Genomic DNA, 13152 nt, shown 5'->3' with positions numbered 1-13152 from the left:
CTTACTCTTACGTTTCTTTTTTTTCTTTGAAGTTATGCTAACAGATTAGCTGTAGGTGTAGAAATACCATTTATTACAGGACTGAAGGGAGGAGAACTTTATTTGTTAATTTAGTTATCTATTTTGTCACTTTAATATTCACTTATTATTTGTGCTAAGTTAAAGATAATTTTGCCTTATTGGTCTTATAAGATGCTTTTTGATACTTTTGTATTTTTTGTTCCTTTATTTTGTTGTACCGCCCTCATGTGGCAAGTTTAGGTAACTCCACCCATATTTAAGCAGGTCAGTTTTGTTTGAGTTCAGTTACTGTTAAATTGACCATCCATGTTATTTATCATTTGATTATTAGTATTATTATTTTATTTTATTTATTTATTTATTTATTGCTTTGGATTTTGACTCTTGGATTTTTGACATTATTAAATTGAAACGTTGTAAGCATGGATATTATTATACTGCTACTGTTTTAAGATGCAGTCTGACATGAGTAGACCTTAAGAGATGGGGTCCTTAGGAACCCACATTTGTGTGTGTGTGGATACGTGTGTGGGTGTGTGCACGCGTCTGCGTGTGGTTACTGGAACTGATGGTCTGACAACCTCCTTCTTTCCAAATCCCCCCTTCATCTCTGCTGTCCGACCATCGTTTTCTGCTCTCCTCTTCAGCGTCACTCTTGAATTCGTACACAGATGTAGAAATTGACTGATGATTTGAATCAGCAGCTTTCAGCCTGATTGGGAGCATTTGGTTGGAAACTCAAAAATCTGACCTCCCCCCTCCACCCAATCTCTTCAGACACCGTACTATGCATTACCAGGTTGCTTTAACATTGCTACACTGTTGATGTTGCTGCTTAACAAAATCCTTAAAGTTAGCTATTTTTAGTTCCAATGTGGTGTTTAAAATGAAGTCAGAGGAAGCGCAGAGATATAGAAACTAATTAAAAGTTAATCTTGTTTTATACTGTAGTTCATTTAGGCTGCAAGAGAGCCAAGATTTTTAGCAGATAGAGGAAATGCTGAACACAGTAGAATAATTTGCTGTGTGTGTGTGTGTTAACCTTTTAACAGCTGTTTGTCATTAAACATGCTGGCTCATAGACACTACTGGTTCTACATTGTTAGCCAAGCTAATTGCTAATATCAGATACTGAAGCCGGTCTAAAATGTATGGTGCAGCAAGATGCTCCCAGAATGTCCCCACTTCTATTCATGTATGGTTTTGCTGTTCAAATGTCTTTTTCTTATTTTTTTTTTTTAAGTAACGCTCTGTTTTACAGGAACCGTTCTCTCATACAGAGGTTTGACATTATCTCTACACCTAATATGAATAATTAATATCAAACCTGAAAGGGTAAGAATATATTTTTAGTGCTTCCTATTTTAAATCTTAAAGTTCTTGAGGAAAAATGAGAATAAAGTAAATTCTGTATCAGCAAATCAAAAATCCTGTCTTGTATTTTTGTGACTTTTAAAGGCTTTGTGATGATTTTTTCCCCAGATGAACTGAAACCTGTTTTGAAAATGTCCTCACAGGAGGACAGTTGTGAAAAATGTGTTTGCATTTGATTTTTTTTTTCTTTTTTTAGACATTTCATTATCACAAAGGCAGCGCAGACTGGCAGCTCACAAAAGCAGACCATGTAGGAATTAGTCTGCTGTCAAAATAAAAGTTGCTTAAGAAGTGAGTGCAGCTCAGACTCAGCCGTTTAATTTCTTCCTTTTCCTGATGTTTTCATCAGCGCTCACCCAGACTCCTGTCACAGCGCCGCTGCACACACAGGAAGCTTAGACGTGTGTGAGGTGAGGAACGAGCCAGGAGCCTCTGAGGCTTCGACTGGAGAGAGATTTTGAATTCTGCAAAACTAAAAAAAAAAAAACCCCGTGCTTCTACAGCAGGTTAATTCGGTTCTTATCTAACGTTGACCTTTTTCAGTCGGAAGGTTCTATAAATATGTCCACTTTCATTAAATGCAAATGAAAACAGAATGCGATGTTATTCAAATCATGTGAAGTGTGTGTTTTAATAAACTGTGTATAGACTATTCAAATGTTGAAAGGTGAGGGGGTTTTTTTTATGTTTTACTTTCAAGATGAATGTTTAACCTTCACAAGAATAGATTACGTAAGAACCGGGCTTTAATGCAAGAAGCCATGTGGTGCATTAGAGGAACTAATTGCTGGTATTTAAAAGCAAAAAAAAAAAAAAAAAGCTCCTACATCTTTGTTTGATGTACCAAACGACCTTAACAGGTCAGAGCTCAACACCGCAGAATGTCTTGGTTTACGGCCATTACTTTGGCTGCTTTAATCAATGTGATTCTGCGAAGCATGCTTCGGAAAGCAAAGCTTTGCAGCATGGGGCGCGCTAAAATTAGCATATGTACTGCTAAGCGTTAGTGATGTCTTCACTCGTGCAAGGTAGCCATGCTGTGTGCGCTACCAGACACCGTGTTGTCAGTGATGCCGGCTGTGCAACTGTGCACTGATTGCATGCTGTATGAATCTTAAAGGACACAGCGTATGTGACTTTAAACGTTTTTATTCTAACCACAGGATTGCATTTCCGTATTTCCTCGGTTCCAGCCTTTCCATCTTTTATTTTTCTGTCCAGTTTTTGGTGCTTTTTCATGTTGTTATTGAATCAAAGAAGTCACACGCACTTTTTTTTCTTGTTTTTTCTGTCATCAGACAATAAAGTGAATGTGTGCAGTGACTAAAAAAAGACGCACATTAAGAGCAGATGGTAACTGATTTAAACACTGTGTCATTATTTGGTAGAATCGTGACCGACAACCCTTTCCTTTTTCGTTTCATTATGCTTACATGTAAAAAAAAATTATAATTCGGAGGGAGAGTAAGTGCTGCAGCTGCTGCTGCCACAGACTCAGCAGATCAGACAAAGAGGTGTCACAGAAGAGTTCAAAAGCTTCTCAAGCTTGCTGAACATTTTGATTCTTTTTGATGAACGGGAACTAAATTTTGTTTCCAGAAATAGAAATGACTGTCATTTTTTAAAAAGCATAAAAGGTTCACTGAGGCGGCAGCAGCAAGAAGTCGTAATGGAGTCGGTTATTGTCTCTTAGACGACATTTACTGCTTCACAATATAGTTTCATAGCCAAATCATCAATAATAATATAAAAAACTAGAAGTACTGTACAATTTTTTAAAAAGTGTGATTCAACTCTCTGCCTCAATACTTTACAAAAACCACATTTCCTTGCTTCCAGCTGCAAGTCTTCTGGGGTCTGTCTCCTCTAGCGTTGCACGTCTTTAATTGGATTTTTTTTTTTCCTCCGTTAGCCTGCTTTGAAAAAAAAAAGGGTTGAATCAATCAGACAGGTTAGAGAGCATCTGTGAACATACAGGTACATGTCAGCAAATTAGAGGAGGTGTTTGGATGAGGCTCATCTGTCAGATTAAAAAAGCCTTTTTGAAACGATCAGCATTTAAGAAGGTAATAGAAATACTTTTTGTAAAGCCCACGTTTCTGTATTAGTTTTCTTTTCGGTCTGATGTCATGTCCTAATCAAATAAATGAAATGTAGTGTTTGTTTTATATTTAGGAATCATCATAATTAGTAGAAAGAAAGATTTAAGCACATCAGTCTGTGTAATTAATCTGTCTGTGCTTCATTCGGTGGACAGTAATTGAACGTTTTAATGATATTCTGAGTTATAGAAAATGACTTTAACTTGTCTCTCTAGGTTTAAGTTCCCATTTTCAAGATCTTCGACTGAAGAGACGACCAATCTAAAGCTACACACAGGAGATTACAAAAACACCAACTGTGATGATATAAAAACGATGATCAATCTTCCGTAGACTTTAAGATTAAAATAAGACTTTTCCGTACTGAGCGTGTCTTATTAAGCTCAACTCTTTTTTGCTTTGAAACTTAAAAGAGTTCTTAAACAATATGCCCAGATTCCTGATAAAGGGCAATTGTACAACAAGAATGTCTCCAAAATGTTACTGGACAGATCTAATTTTCCAAATAACCGAACTTCTGCATCGTTATAGTTCGGCTAAAGGACATTTCAGTTCATCTATTCCTTAATATCAGCAAAGCTGAGAGTTTGATTTGAATGCCATCAAGTGAAGGTTAGAAGGAAATGTTATATTTCCTTAAAAATACACTCTAACACATATCAGGAAAACAAGACAGGCACTAAGATGGCATTTTGAGGAACTCCACAAGTAAGAGATGCTGCTACTGCGGAACATTTACATAAATATATGCGTTTGGACTTAGAATATACTGTTGAATACATGACCTACAATCTCAAATGACGCACACGTGTATGCAGAAAAACAGCAGAAACCTCAATCGACACTTCAAATAAGATCACCTAAACATTTCAGAAATACACGTCTCCTCTAGAAAAGTTTGCATTTGTGCGAGATTGGGGACCTCTTGCCTAAAAGCGAGAAGCATCAGCACGCCCCAGAGCCAGATACACGGATGAGAGGTTGCAGACAAAGTGAAAGTTTGCAACTAGACAAAACCTGAATCTTGAACCTTGCAGAGAAACAGAAGCTTGGAAATAGTTAGAAATAGTTCCATCCTGAGTCAGGCAGGATGGAAGGGCCTAATATTTCTTTTTATATTTCACAGCATGCTTCAATGCAGCTGGGGAGTGGCAATGAAATTAGGGAAGAGTGGAACGCGAGACCCAAAGGTTTCAAAAACATTCTCAAACAAACAAGAAGGAATGCTGCCTAAGCAAGCGAAGGAAAGGTAAGCCGTGGATGTTTTGTGATGGGAGTGAAAACGGATGGACAAAGACAGGCTCAAACCGGTTGAAAGAGAAGAAATACAACCCAAAGCAGAAATAAATCCATTAGTACCACAACTACGTCCGCAGAAGCTCTGCAAAAGATATGCCTCTAAGAAAACCGTAGGAGTTTTTTTTTTTTTTTAGAAGAGGCTGCAGAACCAAAAGAGTTGGGGGGCTTTAAAACTGAAATTAAGAAATTAAAAACAACTTGAGGGCTGTTAGAAGAAAAAAGATATAGATTGGAGAAGGATTAATTCAACATCCTTCAGAGCATGAAGTCTGTCATTTTTCCTTTTTTTTTTTTTTTTTTTCTTTAATTAACTACTTTGTCTTTGGCCATCACAAGAGATTCCAGCTCAGTACATTGACTTTTGGGGTCGTAACAGACAGTATATGGCATTAGGGCTATAAATACATTTTGAATGTGTAGACTTAAACATAAGGTGGTTAGTGTTTGGAAATGAGTGTGTCTTCAGGTATAACACAAACATAGAGTTGCTAAAAGTATCTTTTTTTCTGAACTGCCAGAGGGCCTTGGTCTCTGAGTCCCTCAGCACAGCATGTTGGACACATAAACCAAACCTCCTACTGAAATACACAACTTTGAACCTTATGCTTTGTGGCACAAAAAAAAACAAAACAACACATCCTCTTGTACCAACAGTCTTCTTTACCACTTCTCACCTCCGTTACATACTGAAATATGCTTATTCATAAATGCATGTATAGGGAATGATTTCCATGAAATGGTTTGAGGTTAAACGAGTGAAAGTTGCAGTAAACACCTCAGAAACCCAACTGGGAAGCTGCAGCTGGTCTGATCTCGTAGCTCCACTGTGCGCTCTCTCTCTCTCTCTCTCTCTCTCTTTCCCTCTCTCTCTCTCTAGAGGCCGATTTCGGAGAGCGAATGTAAACTTCTGTTCTCCTCTCCACGGTCAAATAGGCAACAAAACACCACTGGGACAAACACTTCCAACGCGCTCTCACGAGGCCCGTTCTGTATGCATACATATGGGGATAACTGTTCCGGGGCGTCCATTTAAATACGACGTTAGCTCTCAATCCACTAGAAGACCGAACGAGGACTGGAATACGGCAGGAAACACAACGAGCTGCAAAGCCAAGGTGTCGGAATGGAAAATGAGCAGGGCCCGCCGCCCCCAACTGCCGACAACCAAGACTAAGGAGCAGCGTGTTACGGCCTCTTGTCCTCAGAGCTGCTTTGCAGCTTGTGTGGAAAATGCCAGAGTCCCATCTGGGAATATTTTGAGCTTAATGGTCTGAATTTTAGATTGCTGCTGAGTCTTTCAGGGAGTTCCGTTTGTGTTGCATGAAACCCCGCGTTAGCGGTGGTCTCATTATACATTTAAATATGACTCCTGCACAAACGACTGGTAAAATGCAGCTTAAGAAATGCCTACTTTATGAGTACACCTAAGCAGCAGCTGAACAATATGCTGGTGTGTGTGTGTGTGTGTGTAGGTGTGTGTGTGCGTGTGTGTGTGTGTGGAGGAGGCTGGACCTTAGCATGAATACAGTGTTTGCACAATCAAAGGTAAACATTGTAAGACAAACAAATGATGGTATTTCACACTAGCTAATGCTTCATATTCAGTTTTTTTAATAGTGTAAAAATGTATGTTTGACGTGTTGCTACAGTGTGTAGTGATGACTGAGTGTGGTTAGGGGTTACAGGCAACACGATCAGCTAATCTCACCAAATTGGTTTGGTTGAAAGGTTCATAAGGTGTTTCTACTGGGTGGTCTTCAATGTTATAGCAAAAATGTTTTGCTTTTAAGAATGACACTGAATTAATAGACACACATCCCTTCTTGATTGTCTTAATGTAAAAACTGACGGGGCAATTCTGCAAAAGACAGAACTCTGAAGCGAGTTAAAACATTGGTGTTGTTGTTTCTAAATGAATATGAACTTATTTTCTTTGCATTGCTTGAGGTCTGAAGGCACTGCATCTTTTTCGATAGTTTGACCATTTCTTATTTTCTGCAAATAAATACCAAATGTTTGCTTTGAATTTCGGAGACATGTTGTCAGTAGTTCATAGGATAAAAGAACGATGTTCATTTCACTCACACATATGCCTGTAAAGAGTAAAATCAGAGAAACTCTTATTTTTTTCCCCACAGCTGTATTTTCTTTTTATTTCTAGCCCCTCCACCTCCGTTAAGCTTCTTTACCACCGGTGCCAATAAGTGCAGCCTGCACTGGCAGAAGAACCCGCCGTCCTTTATTATGAGGACTGTTGTTTGCACAGCATATTAAAATTCTCCGTTTATTTTACACGGCGCAATGACAAATAACCCATTTGTCATTGTATCTACAAAAGGGATCCAGGAGACAAGACAACAAAAGTTTGATGGATGGCATAACGGCTTGTTAACAAGCCACAAAGCTTTTCAATTAATTGTAGTCCTGACAGTGATTTGTGTTGCTTGATTTCAATGTGATGACCTCAGCACTTCCTCTGCGAAGCGTGGCTCCTTCTGAAGCGTCACGCAGCGCTCCGATGCCATGTTTGTCCCCCACGGCTAGCATTCAGATTTCAGTCAGAAACATTATTCCGCTGGTGCCTCACTCAAAAAACGGTCGCCATTTTAAGGGACACTTTTTCAGAGGCCACAACAACAACAGGAGGAGGAGGAGGATGGGAGACGGCATAAAATGAGTGGTGGGCCGGAGCCACTGGATGACAGGCAGGCCAATTGCTTCACTAAGGAGCTGACATCTCGGCTCGGAGCTCGGCAGTAAATGGTCCCATTTCACTCATCACGTAGAGTTATAGATGGCCGCCTCGTCTCCTGAGCAGCTGCTCAGAGCTGGGAAACACACCACAGCCGCTGCATCTTTGCAAAAAAAAAAAACAAAAACAAAACACAAACATCATCACCACATCGTTTTGCATAGTCTATCAAGCCTGACGAGCTTTACGGGCTCCGACTCGGAGCGCAGAGGCGAACCAGCAGCACCTATTGGATTTTCCATATACAATTATGATTGTTGGATAAAACGCAGCCAAGAGGCTCATTTTCCGGAACACAAAGAAGACGGAAAAGGTCACGCTAATCAGGAGCGGGGAGTGGAAGAAAGCAGGAGGGAAAACAAAGGTGGGACGAGAGCGCGCATGCAGCAACGTGACGTTCAGATGTGTACGTTCACACCTCGGAGATGTAGGAGCGCAACCGTCAAGCCGAGCTGCACTCCTACATGGGAAAGTCTTTTTGCTCGGAGGAGCAGCAGAAGTACCTGTAGTGAGGCGATAAGGGTTTCTGATCCACAGCCAAACTGAGCAGGGCTGACCACTTTCTCCTCCCGATGGTCGGCTCCTTTCTGCTGGAACAATCCGATTAGACGTTTGTATAAAATGAATCAGATATGATTCCCCGTTTCAAGTCAGGAAACCGTATCAAAATGTATTCTGTTTGCTTAGTGCCAGAAAACTGGGGAGATATTTTCACTAAGATTACTGCGGCTTTAAACAGTGCAAGAAATCCCTGACGACGATGTCATGGCTTTGTAAGCTTCTGATAGGATAATTAACAACTTACGAGCTAAACGAAGGCCGTGGATGTGTTTTAAGGAAACACTACAAACACACAGCTTCCTTTTTCTGACATCACAAAAAGTATTAAAGCATCAGCCGAGACATCAGGAAGAGAACTGTGGATTCTTACAGAAAATAATTTATATTCACATAGAAATGTCCAGTGATAAAGATATGCTTTCTGTGTCTTAAAGGTGAAAATGTTTTTGGTTGCAAATATGTGAATAAATCCCTAGGATAAAAGATTATGTCCATTGAAAAATAGCCTGGGACGAAAGACTTACTCAGGGAGGAAGAAGCCGAGATAAAAACGGGTTTTCCAAACTGAAAGGATTAGCTACAAAATGACCTAAAGGGAGGAAAAATATTTGCAGAGGACATCACAAAACCCCAATCTCAGTCGTGTACTAAGATTGGTGCTGGTTACTGGTTACAGGTCTGTATCACCCAGAATTTCAGCAAACTATTTTTATTTCTTTACAAAACCATGTAGGAGGAATCATACAGTTGTGGGGGGAGGGAAGCAATTTTACTGAGGAATACTGAGGAAATCCATACCTCCTGAGTTTAGGGAAATTATAGAAAACCTGTCTCTGGAAAATACTTCACTCATTATTTTTGATATTTAGCAAATAGAAATAATTCAGGTAATCCCAACAGACCAAAGCCGTGAAAGTTTCCGGCCTGATTTAGTTCCAGGCAGAGAGAAATAAATGGGTAAGTGCTTTCTTAAACAGCACACGTTTTCCAACCTTTTCCCTCCTCTGTCTAAAATTAATTCACAAAAAAAGAAAAGAAAGCGGCAACCTACACACACCTGAGGGTCATGTTGCTAGAGTTTATAATTATTAGCTGGAGGACATGATTATACTGGCTCTGGGAATTACTGAAGGGACGCTAACAGCGCAGCAACGGGCTGGGTTTATTTCACCTCCTCGAAGACAGAGGGACATGAAATGGAGTTTAAATGTCACCCATTTTGCAGGTCACCTTTGCAAAGAATTGCTTCATACATGCTGTTTGCCGGCACAACAAAGAAAAACCGATCAAGAAAAGAGTCTTCATCAGTGATAAAGACATGTGTGCAGGGAATCTTTTGCCTTTTTTTGGTGAAAGTATAATCCTTACCCCCCACCCCAGGAAAAAAAAAAAAAACAAATCTCCCAAGATAATAATCGTACGCAAAGCGTTTCTTTTCTTAATTCTCAGGCTCCTCGGCACTAAAAGTCAGCACCTCTCTCTCTCTCTCTCTCTCCCCTCGCCCACAGGAGATCACGGCAAATCAAGTTTATTACAGACTCTAATTACAATTACAGCCTCAATGGGCTTCGCAGTGGAACAATAAATGAAAATGATAAATGAAAATAGTACGCCTCCTTCTTTTCCCCCCACTAACCTTAGACCCTCAATGGGAACAAAACAACAGCCTATCAAGAAAACTTAATCAGGGACAAATAGCAGGAAGCCCAGCAGTGAAACTCACCGGGAGGAAAAAGCGACGCGGATTGTGGTGAAAAACTGATGAAAACCGCGTGGTTTCTGTCCCCGTTAACACGGCCCTGACACGGTTCTGGCAGGAATTTCGATTACTCCTTTTATCAGAAATTGTAGAGGTCTTTTTAAGTAGTAAACGGCCTGGATTTCTATATAGCTTTATTAAGTCCAAGGACTCCAAAGTACTTTACCTTACATTCACTGATACACACATTCACACAGTGATGGTGTTGAGCTACAGATCCGGAGGAGGTTGACAGGAGCAAAGCGGCCATACAATCGACACCGCTGGACCCACTGACCACCAACAGCAAGGCAAGGCAGCGCAGCGTCTTCGCAGAGGCGTTTGGCTTCACCCTCACATCTTAATGTTGAACTTATTAGAATGATGTTCCAGCAGCTTCCACGCCATTATCTCCCCAAGCATCGGTGGCACTCGAGTTGTTTCTGAACATCCCAACCACTTTCTTTTCATTTGACAATGACAGATTGGGTCAGGAGGTAAAACCTGGGCACGACTGCATGGAGGACCCTGAACACATTTTGGAATAAGTAAAAACAACTAAGATTAAGGTTGTGGAATGGCCTGAACCTTATATATATGTTTAATGGTTTGGTCACTGGCAGAACTGTAACCAGTCTAAAGGAATTGCATTAATTATGTCAAGTGGCGCTGTTAAACATCGAGATGGACTCATACCATGTTGATGGCCACAAAAAGGTGTGCGGTACAAGTGTTTTGCTCAGGGACATTCAACCAAAGGTCAGTGGAGGTGAACGTATCCACACATCCTGGCCAAAATCAAAACCTCACCAACTGAATTTAACTACGACAAAAAATAGGTACAAGCCATGTAGTATTTCTCTGAGTAACTTGAGAAATTCCTGCATTGGAAATTTTCTTTCAGCCAGCAACAGGTTATTTACTCTTTGCAGAAAGACACATCCAGTGATCTTCAAAAAGATGTTAGTGTTTATAAGAAGGATGAAATCTTTGGCATGCATCAAGCAGAGGAAAAATAAGCAGATTCCAGAAACCTCTAATACTGGGTTGAGAAGTACCCAATTTGTAGTTAAAACCTAGGAAGAAAGATCTTTGAAGAAGAAATGTGGTTGGGGGGGAAAAAATCCTGAATCAGCAATCGCTTTAACGTGGCAAGACTGAGTCAAAGACTGGTAAATGGGCTGTACTTGTTTTGAGCTTCATCAAGTCCGGAGGTCCCCGTTAGCGCTTCACACCACATTCAGTCAATCACACACACATTCACACGCTAATGGTGGCAAGCTACTGGATTGTAGCCACTGCTGCTGCCCCGGGGCAGTGCAACAGAGGCGAGGTTGGCACATGCACCGATGCGCCCGAGTCCTCTGACCACCACCAGCAGGCGAGGCAGGTGAAGGACATAATGAGGCAGACACACAGAGGGAAACTCAAACCGGAAACCCACTGATTGAGACGACCTCCTGCCGCAATAGTCAGAAACTACCTAAGACAGTAAAAGTAAGAAAATTTGGTAACACTTTATTTGAAGGGGGTTGAATAAGACTGTCATGACACTTTCATAAACATGACATAACACATGTCATGAACATGAATAAGTCTTCATGAATATTTATGACTGTTGTCATAAAGCGTCATTCGGTAAATTATGACACTTTTAATACAAAGTTGACATTATTCAAAATGTCTTTGTTATGACAACTTGACATTAACTAAGAAATCATTACTGTTTAAACTTTACCTTTAATAACATAAAGTTACCTAATTTTTAAAGTGCAATCAGGAATACTTTTATAACAAATTTATATCAGTAATGATTTCTTGGTTAATGTCAAGTTGTCACAACAAAGACATTTTGAATAATGTCAACTTTGTATTAAAAGTGTCATAATTTACCGCATGACGCTTTATGACAACAGTCATAAATATTCATGAAGGCTTATTCATGTTTATGACAGGTGTTATGTCATGTTTATGACATGTGTCATGACAGTCTTATTCACCCCCCCTTCAAATAAAGTGTTACCGAAAATTTCCTCATGCACATTGCGAAAGGAACTGAAGGGATTGGGAGTGAACAGCTGTGTTGCCTTAAGAAAACCACTAATCAGTGAGGCTAACCAGAGAAAAGGGGTTTGATTAGTAAGGGAGAATGAAGATTGGACTCCAGAAGAACAGAAAAGGGTTAAGTGGTCTGAAGAGTCCAGCGTAAATATACCTGAATGACCAGATTACCCAGCACCGGCACAATCCAACATGGCAATGCCACGATAAATCTTGTGGCATTGTGCACAACTATGCAACAGTTAATGAATGCCGTAACAAAAGCCAGATGTAGTCCAACAAAAGATGAAGAGTGAGTGCTGGCCCATTTTGTTTCGGTGTTGTAGAACAGAGAAAATTTACAACCAGTTTAAACTTCTGGATCCAATTGTCATTTTTAAAAAAACTATTGTTGCATGTCACCGAATCACTCCACCAAGGAAAATAAATAAATACAAAAAAAAAAAAAAAGTAAATCAAAGTCCAAAATTAATATCATCTTCAAGATGATCAGAACTGTGTGTTATTCCTTATACAACATTTTTCCAATAAACTTCACTTTACTCTGTTGCATCTAAACACATAACCGTATTTAGACTAATTATTAAGTGACGATCATAAAATCAGCCACAACCAGGACAGGATTGAACTTTCCTGCATCATGTCTTGCTAATATTTAATCTTAAAGCATTTATCAGTCATTATCTACAACAAGTTTCTAATCTAAAGAAAATATGTAGACGTGGGAGCTGATATATGCCACATCTGGAAGATATTATTATGTTGTCTTTTTGCTGTTAATTCAAACATATAAATAAACATTATTCCAAAGATACATTCATATTTCTATAGGAGTACCAGTCCATCTACATATCCTCTCTGAGGGGACACATCGGTGCCTAAAAGCTCTTGCAGCAGTTTGCAGAAATTCCCCCATCCTGTAGCCGCACAGCCATTTTAATGCCAGCTGAAATCTGGCTGAGAGGTCATGTGGATCAGTTGTTGCTTCTCTTGACAGTTGTGACATATCTGTGTTCATAGCGTAGAACAAAATCAGGTCAGGGTCTGCTGCTCGCACAAACACACCTGGGAGTTGGAACAGAGCAAACACAGCTTCTTGCCATTTGCTGCTGTGTGAGCAGCGGGTTAGAGGTGCTGCTACCTCCTCCCTGGCGAGGGCACCTTGGGCACAGGGAAACAAAAGTGAGGTGTCTCTCGTATTTTTCCCCTCTACTCCTTGTTCCCCCCCCTTTTTTTTTTTTTTT

Source organism: Poecilia latipinna, unplaced genomic scaffold (genome assembly GCF_001443285.1).
Source record: "Poecilia latipinna isolate Pla-1442-1.1 unplaced genomic scaffold, P_latipinna-1.0 Scaffold225, whole genome shotgun sequence".
NCBI lineage: Eukaryota > Metazoa > Chordata > Actinopteri > Cyprinodontiformes > Poeciliidae > Poecilia > Poecilia latipinna.
Note: the sequence above shows the minus strand (reverse complement) of the source record.